General features: G+C 47.5%; 1 pseudogene; it reads left to right on the top strand.

Moving 5' to 3' along the window:
- Positions 10524–10927, top strand: Gm14491 (predicted gene 14491; annotated as a pseudogene).

The following is a 12636-nucleotide window of genomic DNA, read 5'->3' as shown; positions in this document are numbered from 1 at the left end:
AAAGAGGCATCTCACCCTCTTTGTATAACCAGTTGTTGGTCTCAAGAAGCTAAGGGGGCCCTGAGGCTGTGTTGTTGGGGACACTCATCCTGCCTTGAAGCAGGGTCTGAAAACATTAGCATCAAGTGTATTTACCTATCAACTCCTTCCAGGCCCACCAGATGCATCACTCAACTACAATGCCTAGCACCCATTTTGAGCTAGCCAGACAGTTAGTTATCTGACTTCATCTTTGTCCCCTATGATGAAGTGATGTTAGTACTATTTCCATTTGACAAGTAGGGAAAGAGAGGTACCAAATTCCACAGCCATGCTCAGACCTGATTCAAGGGTCTACTTCAAAGGTACAGGCAGGCAGACACACAGATCTCAGACTGCAGCTTCGGCAGTGGTATGGGTGTGACGGGTTCTATCCCAGCCTGTAAGGACTGCCTCAGAAATGTCAGGTTCCTTGGTTAGGTCCATGGAGAGAGTTCATTTGACAGAATGCTTGCTTCAAATGCCCAAAGCCCTGAGTTTTCTGGTTCACAGCACTGCATTAAGCCATATCTGGTGGCACGTACCTCTGACCTCAGCACTTGGGGAGTGAAGGCAGGAGAATAAGAAGTTCAAAGACATCCTTAGCTGCATGGGGAGCTACATAAAATCCTGTCACAAACAGAGAAGCTCCTGCTGCCCCAAGTCTGGTCCAGAATAGGAGAAAAATAAATACTGTTTTTAAAAAGGCAAAGAAAACGCCAAGATTCTTCAAGGGAAAATATTAGAGATGGCCCTGTGCTGCTCCAATTCCTCCCTACTTCTATATTCTCTTTATTATTATGTATGCGTGTGTGTGTGTGTGAGAGAGAGAGAGAGAGAGTGAAAGACAGAGACAGAGACACAGAGAGACACACACTCACAGAGACCAGTGTTTACGCTTGCTGTGGGGTACATACATGTGGAGGTTAGAGGACAACCTTCAAGAATCATTTCTCTCTTTCCATTATGGGTTCTGGATCAAATTGAAGTTGTCAGCCTTCAATTGTTTTGACCTGCCCAGTCATCATCTTACCAGCCTCCCCCTGCCACTTTTCCCTAAATAGCTTGGGCTGGCCTTGAATTAGCCTAGGATACCCTTGAATAGAAACGTACCTGTTTCTATTTCTTGAGTGCTGGTATTAAAAGTGTGTGCTACCATGCCCAGCTTCAAACTTCTTATGTATGGTTCCTCAGATATGTGTATTTGATGATTTGCAAATGTATTTGTTTGAAAACACAAAGGATAGTACATAAGCAGCCAGCATGGCAGGGATATGACTTACACCAAGAAAGCCAAGTTCTTTTAAAAATAGTTTTTAAAGATTTGTACGTGTGTGTGTGTGTGTGTGTGTGTGTGTGTGTGTGTGTGTGTGTGTGTGCTCATGGAGTCATTGGATCCCTGGAGCTGGAGTTCTATGTGGTTGTGAGCCTCCTGACGTGGGTGCTGGGGACTTAACTTGAGTTCTCTGCAAGAGCAGCCCTTGTTTAAACCACTAAGCTATCTCTCCAGCTTCCTTTCTTGAAAACCATTCCTGCTATCAGTTTTGATATAAATATATGTATTATTTATATCAACATGTATAAAGAGAAAATTGATGGTATGCTACCAACACAGCATAATATGCCTAAGTTTCTGCTTTTCCACTTAACCCTCTAAATCCATAGTGCGACATGTATCAGGACTCACTTTCTATTGCATTCTTTCATTTATTTATTTATTTACTTATTTATTTATTTAGGGAGAGGTCTGCGGAAATGGCTCAATGGGCAAAGTGCTCACTATGCAAACCTGAGTACCCAGTTTGGCTCCCAGTACCCAGCTAGGCACAATGCATCTGCAACCTTATTGTTTCAGGGAACAGAGACATACAGAGCCCAGGGTTTTACTACAGGCTCACTTTAGCAGAAATGATGAGCTCCAGGTTCAATGAATGAGGCTGTCTCAAAAAGGCACCCAGCATTGACCATTGTCGTAGGGAAGCACACCCTACGACAGACAGACAGACAGACAGACAGACACACACACACACACACACCAATCAGTCATTGTATTGTATTTGTATTATTTTAGAAATTGTCGCAGCATCTTAGGATGACTTCAAACTCATTATGTAGCAGAGCGTGACCTTGAACTTCTGACCCTCCTGCTTCCATCTCCTGAGTGCTGGGATTATAGGCATGGGCCAGTTTGACAGGTTTTTAGGCATTGCTGGGGATTGGCACAGGGCTTTCTACATGCTAGACAAATACTCTACCTACTGAGCAACCGTCCTATCAGACTCTTTGAAATGGCAGTGTAGCATTGTAGTGTGGTAACCCATCCCACCTCATTTAAGCATTATCCTACTCATGGATGCACACGTGGGTCATTTCCAGTCTTTCGTACCCTATAAGCCATCCTGCACTGAGAACTTTCTTTATATGGGTAATTTGTTTTATTTTATTATTGGTGATTAGAGTCAGAGACACATGTATGCTAAGTACTTCCTACCACTAAACTATACCTCTTACCCTCAGCACAGGCTTTTCCTGTCGCTTAACAGGAGGACTTACATTCAACATAGAAGAACATTAAGGCTTGCCTCTGGGAAACCTCTGCCTAAAAGCCTATCCAAAGGTATGAACCACTAAGGGTGGACTTCTGACCACCAACAAGTGGTAGGTAGTATTTCCCCAAATTCACCTTTCCTGTCTACTTGGAGATGGCTTTCTGTAGCTCCAGCAGTATCGAGCAGAGGTGGCTGGGGTACCCTGGGCCCAGAGACCATCTCCACGGCATAGGTTCCCACTTGAGACCCTTCCCTTCAGGCATTTTCCTGGCAGCCAAGAGAGACTTTCAGAACTTCTGCTATCTTTACAATATGTCGTTCAAATTTAAAACATGCTAAAACGGAGAAAATATTTATAGAATTTTTCTCTGGAAGAAAAAAAAAAACCAAATCCTACTTTTAAAGCCTATCCAATGACATTTCTGGAAGCCACATAGGGAAAACAGCAACAACTCAAAGAAGATAAAATGGACTAATTACACAACAGATTTCTAATTTAAGAAGCTAGCTTTATTCTTCTGGTGTGTGTGTGTGTGTTTAAAGATGTCAGAGAATAAAAATACTGGTTTACCTGCTGATTGGAAACATGAGTGTGTGCATGTGCACAAGTACACACACACACACACACACACACACACACACACACACACAATTGGTGACCTTTTTGCCTAGAAGCTGTTTGTCCTGTCCAGGGCCATGAAGAGGTCCTCATGGTGGCAGTTCTTGGCTTGCCGACCAGTTTCCCATGGGAAGGAACAGGGTCCTTGCTGCCTGAGCTATTTAAATCCTGCAGTCTTCTTCCGGTTTCCAAAGCTCTGGGAGTGTCCCAGTGGCCACAGCTGCCAGGGACACCCTGCTCTGGAATGAGGCTTAGGATGGCTGAAGTAGGCCTAAATTCCCTGGCTCTGCCAAGCTTCTACAACCCCAGATGGCTCCCAGGTTTCTAGAACAATTCCTTAGCTGGAGGGTGGTTGTGGAAGAGACCAGGGAGTCTCTCCCTGTTCCCTTGTGTCTGACACTCAGAGTCAGAGTGCTTGGTCTCTGCTTGGATTTTTATGTACACACAGCCAGTGGGATCTTACTCTTTCCTCTTTCCTTATTTTTGTGTATGAATGGATTATGTTTGCTGTTTAATGGGTTTGCAGCCACCGAAGGCCACTGAGTGGCTTTAATGAAGTCTCTAGCTGGCCAACCTGAGCTTTGAGAAATCAGGAGACAGCTCCTGGGTGCCGGCTCGAATATGCTTTCAGTTCTCAGTCTGGCAACCATGGCAGCTCCAGTGATGCTTTGAGTTGCAGGGGAGGTGGGGTGGGGTTTGGGTAAATTCATTAATTTATCAGGCCTGCGGTGTAGACCAGAGTCATACCTTTTACAATAGCATCTCTGACTGGCCTGGAACTTGCTATGTTGACCAAGCTGGCTTTGACCTCACAGACATCTACCTGCCTCTGCCTCCCAAGTGCTGGGATTGAAGGCAAGCCACACCAGGCAACATGATCATTCTTGCTCCAGGGACTAGCTTAGCCCTCAGCGAAAATTTTCCCATCCGGAAAGGGTGGGGGCAGGGCGTTCTGACCTTTGAGGCTCTGCTGTGCCTGGAACCCAAAGATTAGGGAAATGGCTATCATCTCTGAGCCTTCATCCTTATGGGGCTGGGGGTGGAGGTGATAGTTCCAGTAGAAAGACACAAGTTGAGCAACTCCCATGTGTGTGCAGAATCAAGCAGGGGTTTGACTCCAAACCAAGGAAAGAGACCCAAAACCAAGGCTGAGCTGCTAGGCTTTTGTGCTGAGCTGCTAGGCGTTTGTTCTGTTTAAATAGAAGCAGGGGGGAAAAAGTGCCCATTATAAGTTTGGCATGGGTGACTGTGCCTCAGTTTACTGTTTCTTTTCATTTACCCAGCAGGCCTCAGTACTTTGGTTTCTGAGTTTAGCAGGGTTGGGGCACACTAAAGGGGTACACGTAGGGCCCTCTTTTGGGGACCAAAGCTTTCCTGCTCTTTTCCGCATTGTCAACACACTCTTGCTTCCTGGCAAACTTGACTTTGATGGATCAGAGGCGGGACCAAGAGTCAGGACATGGTTTGCCTCACTTTCCAGCCTCCTGTCTGGTCAGGGGATGGCTTGTCACTGAGGGGTCTGCTGTTAGTGGCTGAGGTGGTCCCGACAGACAAGGCAATGACTCCCTTCCTTTCTTCCTCATGGACTCTTTTATAATAATCTCTCCCACGGCATCCAGGGCAACAGCGGCTGTGTATGGAGATCTGGAGACTCTGTAATTGTTCCTGGCTGTGTGTGGGGGTGGTGTGGGTGGGGTGCACAGAATCCCCATGCCAGGCTTCTGGGCTGCCTGCCTGAACCTTTTCACACTGTCTGAATGGGCTCCTTTAAATATACCTTGGACTTCGTCATTCCCTGCTGAGAATGCTTTGTGAGGCTCCCAGTGCCAAGGTCAAGTGGCACCTATCGAGGCCCAGTTCTCCTTGTCTTCTGTCTCAGAGTCTGTGACACCTGGTCAGTCAGGCACCTGGCAGGCCCTGCATTGCTGCCCCCACTCCCCTACAGCACTCCCTCTTTCTAGGACACTGCTCTCAGGAATTGCTTCTACCTTCCTGGACCATGCATTGTTTAGTGACAATCCATTCATGGGGTCAGTCTTTGGTCGTTTGGAGACACATATGTCCTGGCAGATGCTGCTGTGCAGTGGATTTGTTTGGACCTAGCCATGGTCAAGTGGGAAGGGGTCCTTTGTATGAGGGCCATCCCTGCCCACCTTGCTTCTCATCTGCTTCAGCATTCAACCCTATTCCTTGTCTCCAGCTGACCCTGTCCCAGCACAAAGTGTCATTTCCCACCACAGACTGTCTGCTTTCCTTCTTAGAGACATCCAAGGATGCTCTTGGCCTTCACTGGAGGGTTTTTCTCAACTGTTCTGTCCTCAGAGCTTCGGCCTCCTCAACCTTGGGCTTATCAACTCTGGAGGCCTGTGGCTATCGGCTTACTCATCCTAGTGAGCTCAACAGGTTTCAAGGTGAAAGTTTCCTGAGGCTTGTGGTCACGCAGCTTGGTGTGACTTGCAGAGGAGGCCCTTGGGTTTTCAATCCTCCGTCTCTTCTTTGTGTTGCTCAGCTCCTCTCTGGTCTGGTCCTACATAGCAGCTCCAAATACTTGTAGGTACTAAGGGCATTCATGTCAGACTCTAGCCTGGGCATCTTCCCTGTTCCTCAGGCTTATATGTCCCATTGCCTCCTTGGCCTTGCCACCTACACGTCCAACAGATATAAGAAACCTGGTGTGTCCCCACAGTTGACCCCTGTGCTGCCTTCACCATGGTGCTGGCTCCAAACCTCGGGTTGTCTTTGAGCTCGCTCTCACCCAAATTCAATTTAAAAATTTTTTCTTTTACAGTTATTTATCTTGTGTGTATGCATGTGTGAGCGTGGCATGTATGTGGAGGTCTGGGAACAACTTGCAGAAGTTGTTTTTTTCCCTTCTGCCACATGGATCCCAGGGATTCAACTCAGGTCATGAGGCTTGGCAGTAAATGCCTTTGCTCACTGAGCCATCTCGCTCCGTTCCGCACATTCAGTTCAGCTGGTATTGGCGATTCCACCTTTAGGGTAATCTCAGCCCTTCTCATACATACTCATTTGGCCCAGCCTCCACTCCCTCACCGTGAATGGCTGTAGCCCCCCACTCTCTCTCCACTGTCTCCCCACTTCTCTTTTGTTTATATCCCATTTCAGGCTTAGCATAGCACCATGGCTGATTATAAGAATCCACACCATATCATGTCACATGTTCAAAGCCCTCTGATAGCTTTTGATCTTACTTTGGGTAGCCTCAGGACCTCCTTCCTTGTGGTCTTGCAAGCATGTGCAAAATGGTGCCTGTCTGTTATGCTTCCCAGATCTTCCTGGACTAAGGTCCTTTGTGCTTTGTCTACCTGGGACTCTCTCTCTCTAGTCATTTGCAAGGCTGCCCTCTTCATTTTTTCTTTTCCTTCTCCTACCCCCATAGCTCTACCCTGCTCCTCCTTAGTGTCAGCTGAGGGATCACATGTCCTTCTTCTGGGCTGTGTTTATCGCCTGTGCTATCCCTGTTGGAGTGTATGTCTCTGGTGGAAGCAATGATTTAGCTTGCCATGTTTTCATTGGTAACTCCTTGGTGCTTGGAACAGCACCTGGCACACAGTAGGCACTTTAAAGTATTTGTAAGATAAAAGATGGATACATGGATGGGTGAATGGATGGATGGATGGAGTGGCAGCCTTCTGGCTGTCATGCAGGCAGCATCTGAAAAACCAGAATACTGTGTGGCAGGAGCCTTGCCAGTCCTAGGACTGGGTAAACAGAGCCTGAAAGCTCACTGAGAATCCACCTTGGAATTCCGTTCTTTCGGCCTCAGTCTCTGCGTGGTCCTGACACAAAGAGTAAACAGTGTGGGGACTATATACCTTGCTCCTATCCCTCAGGACCTATGCTTGCCGCCTTTTGCCTGGCTACGTTTCAGTTCATAGGCAGCAATAGTTATGCAGGACTCACTCTTGGGACTATTACTCTTGGAACATCTAGAAACCTCATGAGCTTGCAGTGCCATGCCTGTTCCAGGAGCCTTTGGCATCCTATAGAGATAAAAAAGAGACATAGCACATCTGGAGCTGGGCTTGCAGGCCTTCAAGAACACAGGCCTCAGCTGAGTGAGCATGACAGTGTCTAGATGAAGTGCTTAATGTACCCAGCGATACAGGTCCTAAATGACATGTGTGTGCAGCTTGCACACCCATAAAATAGGCCAGTGATGCAAGGTCCTTGGGAGGATTAGATATCCCTCTTAGTGGTGTCCTGCTTCCCTGGAGGATCAGGATCCTTTGTGGGGATCTGGAAGAAGCTGGTGCCTTGCTGCTAAGATCCCACAGTTCCCGCGTGTTCCCATCTGGAACTCGGCTCAGTTACACGTGTCTTGTGGCTAGCTTTGTTTTCCTGATGGGCTCCTGAGCCCTTGGCTGCCTGCAGCCATTCTGAGATTTTTCTGTGAGGTTCATTAGCATTTGCTGGCAAGCTGAGATCTCATTACCCAGCAAAGAGACTGGCAAATCCCGGGTCTCTCCTGCCCAGTGAGCGGAGAAGCAGCTGGAGGGCCAGGCTCCAGCCTTGGCCTCGAGGAACCGCTCCTGATTGCTCGCCTTCACTCATCCACAGCTGTTTGCCTGTAAATTGAAGAGCTCAGTGGACGATCCAGTTCTGACAGCTGGAGTCCATGTGCTAGGTGTGATGGCTAACTGGACCGGACCGACTGCCTCATACGCCTACAGTTCTGCTTTCCTGCCACTATGAATGGACTGATGGTCTCCCCCCAAACTGTGAGCCAAAACAAGGCCCTATCCCTTTTTGGTTGTGTCTGTTGGGTATTTTGTCACTGTACGGGGAAAAGTAAGTGTCTAACCCCTGAGCTTCCTTCCCAGCTCTCAAGTGGTCTTTAAATGTCCTGTCTCAGAGCTGGAAATAAAAGCCTCCTCCCTATTCTCTCTTTTCAAAGTGGTGCCAATCATTTTGAAGTTTGGAGACGATTCATTTGTATATCCAAGGGGCCTCCCATGTCTCTGCTAGAGTGTTTTCTGATCCTGAGTATGTATGCTGGCCTGGGGGAAATCCCAGGAAGATGTCCAGATAGGACAATATGTAATGTGCAGACACACCCAGGATCACAGCCTGTTCACTTTTGGTGGGACCACTCTAGTAGACTTTCCATAAAGATGTTCTCTGTGGTCCCTGGGGGCCTTGACCCCTAGTTACCCACAATTCTCTGCTCAGTAAAGCATCCTTTTCTAGTATCCTCCCACGCCATTTCCCTAGTCCCTCATCATGAGGTGGCAGGCTGAATCTTGTGCCCTTCTAGAACTCACATTTAGAGTCCTAAGCCCCAGAGCCCTGACATGTGATTTGACATAGGCTTCTGAAGAGGCATCAAGGAACTGGAGAGATGGCTCAGTAATGAAACAAAATTGCTGCTCTTCCAAAGGATCCAGGTTGGGTTACCAGCACCCATGCCTAAAGGCTCACAACACCTGGAACCCATGCTCCAGGCAATCACACATTTGGCTAATGTGGACACAACTCACATGCACATACTCACATGCAAACAAAAATACCTATCCGTAATTGAAAATAATGAAGGTAAATGTTTAAAGAGGCAATACACTGAAAACAAGGCCATCACAATAGACTTAATCTAATCGCATGGATAGGTTACACTGGTAGGTCCTTACTGTGTATCCAAGACTGAGAGAGGCCTGAGGCTGAGATAGCAAGGTGTCTCTGCTTATGGTGGGCTTCCCTGGCTACTCCAGCCTCTAGACGTTAAAGGAGCACTAGGCCAGGCTGTGGTGGCATATGCCTTTAATCCCAGCACTTGGGAAGCAGAATCAGGCCTATTTCTGTAAGTTTGAGGCTAGCCTGATCTATAGAGAGAGTCAGGGGCAGCCAGGGTTATTATACAGAGAAACCATATCTCAAAATACACCTCCCCCCCAAAACAAGGAACAGAGCCCTAAGAGCCCCCAGTAGCTATTAAATACCTGATAAGTCCTTGCAAGAAGAGGAGAGTAGAACTCTAAAAGAAGAAGCAAGGTTGCTTGCAGAGAGAGATGATGACAGGAAGACACAGAGAAGGTGGTCCCGTGCAAGCAGAGAGACCTTAAGAACCCAAGCCCACCCAGGTCTTCACCATGTAGTTCTAGTTTGCATAACCATGGGAGGACACTTGCCTGTTGCTTCTACCCCCAACAACATTATTTTGTTACAGTGTCCCCAAATAAGCCCCTCAATCAAAACTCTTTGGCTCAGTGTATACTCTTTATTTGTTTGTTGTGGGTTGAGAGAATGAAGCTGGAAGACACAAGACCTCCTTCCCTTTCTGCCTGCCTCTCTTCCCACAGGGTCTCCTCAACTCTGTATTCCAGGCTGGCCTCAACTCATTATATAGCCCAGACTGTGAGATGACAGATGTGAGCCACCATGCCTGGCTGAAAAGGAAAAAAAAAAAAAAAGGCCTTAAGACTCAGGGAGAAGTCAGTGTCACAGTCAGGTGTTTAAGGTGTTAAGGGCCTAGTCCCTGTTGTTGACTGTAAGAGCAGTTTGAGAGAAGGCTCGCTTGGCTTGGCTTGGCTTGGCAGTAAAGGAGATAAAGATATTAAGGCCTGGACCATGTTTAAAACCAATGTTGAATTCACCTTCTCCTATTCTGACTCGGGGCTGCCTCACCTAGAGGAACTGGGATCACGTGAAGAAGTATACACCAGGAGGTGGGTCTGGGATAATGTGCATTTACGCAGCGCACGAATACAAATGCTTTTATTCGCATGAAATTGCTTCAGAATGAAGGGCTGCTTGAAAACTGACCCCCAAATGGAGCATTTTATGTTACAAAATAAAATTGCATCCCTTCGGCTTTGAGAAAAAATGCATATTGCCCTCATCTGAAATGTGGTGATAATTATATGCCACGTTATTCATCTTGTGTCATTTCTGGTCACATTCAGCATTTGGCACAGAGGCAATTTAGGGTGTGCTGAAAACAAAGGCAGTCACGCAAAAGGCACCGGGAATATATTCTAGGCAGCCAAGGTGACTGGTACAATGTGGGAGTGTTACCCCCCCTCCCCCCGCGCTCCCCATGACACAACGGCAGTTACTGATTTCCTCCTTGTAGGAGGACCAACTTTGACTTACTTTTTAGGGAAAAGAGAAGAGAAGAAGAGAGGAAAATGAGAAAAGAAAAATGGGTTAAAGAATGAAAAGCTGTCAGAGGGGGAGCTGGGTATGTGGAGAGGGGCAGAGGAATGAGGGTCAGCTGAGGGACTTATTGCAATGGTGTGAGGATGGAAGCCACAGGCTGGGCTTGTTGTGTGTTTGGCGATAAACTAGTACCCAAACTACCAAACTTAGCAACTTAAAATAGCAAACATCTGGGGGCCCACAGAGGGGCATCCTGGGCTACGCTGAGGACCAGACTGTCTCGTGCAACTTCAATAGCAACTTCCTCTCTTCCACCTACTCTCAATGACAACTTTGTCAAGCTCATTTCCTGGTATGACAATGAATACGGCTACAGCAACAGGGTGGTGGACCTCATGGCCTACATGGCCTCCAAGGAGTAAGAAACCCTGGACCACCCACCCCAGCAAAGACTCTGAGAGCAAGAGGGAGGCCCTCGGTTGCTGAGGAGTCCCTGTCCCAACTCGGCCCCCAACACTGAGCATCTTCCTTACAATTTCCATCCCAGACCCCCATAATAACAGGAGGGGCCTAAGGAGCCCTCCCTACTCTCTTGAATACCATCAATAAAAGTTCGCTGCACCCATCAAAAGAGAAAACTAACAAACGTTGATGATCTTCTAGTTGGAAGAGTGTGAATGAAGACTGGAAACACCGGGAAGTTCGGATTCAGGGTCTCTCAAGAGATTACAGGTGAGACACTGCCCAAGGCCACAGAGAGCTGAAGTCCCTTCAGTATCTGGAGGAGCTGCCTCCGAGGCTGCTGGTAGGAGTCTTCAACATGTGTCCTTCTAGGGTGGCCCCCTGGCACCTCATGGGACTGTTGGCGAGAGGTCTCAGAAAAGTTTGCTTCCAAACTCATTCACACCACTACTGGTGTGTCTTGATCCTTGCCCGGCAGGCCTCTCCATAGGTTGCCAGTGCCAGCTGGTGACCACATTTATGCTCAAGAAAGTGATAATTGCTTGTGTTTAGCTAGTTTTGTCCTTTTGTACAGGCCAGGACCCACACCCAAGCTATGGTGCTGACCACTTTTGGTGTGGGTCTTCCTTGTGCCTCAATTAACATAAGTTAGATAATCCCTCATGAGCTCCACAGGTGTGCCTGAAGGCTCACCTCCTGGCTGATTCTAGATCCTTTGAAGTTGACAATGAATGCCGGCCATTACAGAGCCCAGGACACTCAGTCACTGTTTTTGCAAACTAATCTCAGAAGTACTCTGCAGCCATTTCTCCTCTGTTCTGTTGGTTAAAAGAGTTCTTTAGCCAGTCTAGCCTTAGAGGAGGAGGTGGGGGAAGGGAGTGGGACTATAAAGGTTGAGTACCAGAGGTAGGGGTCCTTGGACCCTCTCAGAAGCTGCCTGTCATCGTTCTTGGACAGTTTCACCATCCAGGAAGATCATAAACGAAAAACGACTTCGAGAGTGGAACTTAGAAGATCTTGTCTCTTGTCTTGATCTTTCCATTGTCTGTCTCTGTCTCACAGACTCAGTTTCCCCATCTGGGACAGAGGGCCAGTAGTGTTGACCATAGGTACAGTTAGCTGAGTGACTTCAGTTGCTAAATGCTACAAGTTGGAAGGAATTGTAATTGGTGGGTTACTAGAACATTTTTTTCCTGGATCCTCGATATGTATCAGGAGACCTAGGGTCTAAAGGCGGGGATCTTTCTGCTATATAGATGATGATGTTTTTAGTAAGATGGGCTTTCCTGGCTTTTTAGCTTCTAATGTCTTAAGGACCAGAGCAGCAAATGCTTAAATAATTGTTAAATTACCAAATAGCTTCTTGCTGACACTGGGACCCCAGTACAAGGTACAGTAAACAGTGATCAGCAAACCACATCTCTGGAAGCCAGCCTCTCAAATCCCAGCATGGTCTCGTTGACTCCTCCCTTCTCTTAACTGTCCCAAATGTGGAAAAAAAAATCCTTCCCTAGTTAGGTATTGCTGGATCTGCATAGTTGGTACGTACCTCTTTTCAACTTTTGTGTGTTTGCTGTTTCCTCCTCTGAGAAATTAGTAAGTAGTTACTGATGCTGTGAGGCCTGTTGGCCAACAGTCCTAGGAAGAAAAGAGGGTGGGTAAGAAGTTCCAGGCCCAACAGCAGCAAGGACAGATTCCCTACTTGGCTCCAGGCCTGGCTGGCAGGTTGTGCTGTGAGCACCATGAGAAAGGACCAGTGGCTTCTGGTGCGGGTCACAGTCATTTCCCTGGAACTCCCAAGGTGCTCTGGGGTGTGCTGTCACCAGGAAGGCTAAACAAAGCTGGAGCTGACTTGGGAGGCTGGGTAGTCTC

This window comes from Mus musculus, chromosome X (genome assembly GCF_000001635.26).
Source record: "Mus musculus strain C57BL/6J chromosome X, GRCm38.p6 C57BL/6J".
NCBI lineage: Eukaryota > Metazoa > Chordata > Mammalia > Rodentia > Muridae > Mus > Mus musculus.
Note: the sequence above shows the minus strand (reverse complement) of the source record. Positions and strands in the feature narration are given on the sequence as shown.